The sequence below is a fragment of the Capra hircus genome, chromosome 11, assembly GCF_001704415.2.
Source record: "Capra hircus breed San Clemente chromosome 11, ASM170441v1, whole genome shotgun sequence".
NCBI classification, from domain to species: Eukaryota; Metazoa; Chordata; class Mammalia; order Artiodactyla; family Bovidae; genus Capra; species Capra hircus.
Window position 1 is genome coordinate 13,385,875 of NC_030818.1, and position 1,320 is coordinate 13,387,194.

The following is a 1,320-nucleotide window of genomic DNA, read 5'->3' on the forward strand; positions in this document are numbered from 1 at the left end:
GCCGGCCGCCACCGCCGCCTCCGCCACCGCCTGGCCAGCCTGGGCCGGCCAAGCCCGCGCCTCCCCGCCCCTCGCGCCCCCCGCGCCCCCCGCCCGACTCCTCCCTCTCTGGCCCCGCCCCCGCCCGGCCGCCCCACCCCTCCCTGCTGATTGGGCCCGAGTCGGGGTTCTCTGTCTCACAGCCGCGCCAGGGAGTTGCGTTGAGGATGGGGGGGTCGTCGGCCCTCCTCTTCCACCCGTAATCTAGCCGCACGCCGAGCCCGGCAGAGGGAGGCCGAGGAAGCCCTGGGGTACCGAGGAACGCCCTGCATCCCTCCTAAAGTTTATCAACTCCCTCCCCCAACTGCCAGCCTGCTCTCCTCCCCACTCCCTTCGTCCCCTGGGAAGCGCAGTCTTCGCACTCCGGCTCTTTCAGCGGAATCAATAACCAAAGTGCTCCAGGAAGGCGACCCCGGCGAGACCGAGCAGAAAACAGGAGGTTGGCCTTGCTCGAGTACTTGGCGGGGTAGGGGGCTGGGGCTGGGGGCTCAGGCCTGGGATTCAGTGGCCCCCACCCCCCAGATTCATACCTCCACCCACACTCAGGAACATAGCCCCTCCCGGCGCTCCTGGCGGAGCAAGGCCAAGAGCGTGGTAAAAGAACCCGAGACAGCGAGGCAAGGGGACAAGGGGACGGTCTGCACTCGCCGGGGAGAAAAGACTGATTGTAGACCCATAGCCGGGTTCCTGAGCCGGGAGGGTCGAGTGAGGCTGAGACTGTGGTAGGCTGCAAAGGCCCGGGGCCCCTGCGGCTCAGAGGCCTTCAGAAGCGGGATCGCACCCCTAGACTGGGACAGAAGGTGAAAAATCTCCCTAGCTCTCCATTCCCCCACTCTCGGCCCCGCGGAGGTCTACCCTCCTCAGTCCCGAGTCCTGGCCCGCCTCGCCAGGCCGGGGAGAGGGGAAAAGCGGAGGTGACCGCGGCTGGAAGCCGGGCTGGGCTTCAGGTGGAGCAGTGGGGTCCCTGGACCTTCCGAGCCCCAAGCGCTTTGTGAGATTCCCAGGGTTCTCCTGAGTCCATCTTCTCTTTTGACAGCGCCAGGAGAGGCCAGGCCGGATTTCCCTTCCTTTGACTCAGAAAGGGGCTTGGAAGAATGAGAGACCTCAGCGAAGATGTGTACGCAAAAGTGTGTGTGCGCGGGGGAGAGCCACGATCCCCTCCCCTAAAACGCTAGAACAGCAGCCGGCTTCCCCTTTGTGCCCCGCGTGCAGCTGTGAGCGAGGGTGCGTCGGTGTGTCCAGGGGTCCGAGCAAGAGCTTCTGGGGGCAGCGCCCGCGGAT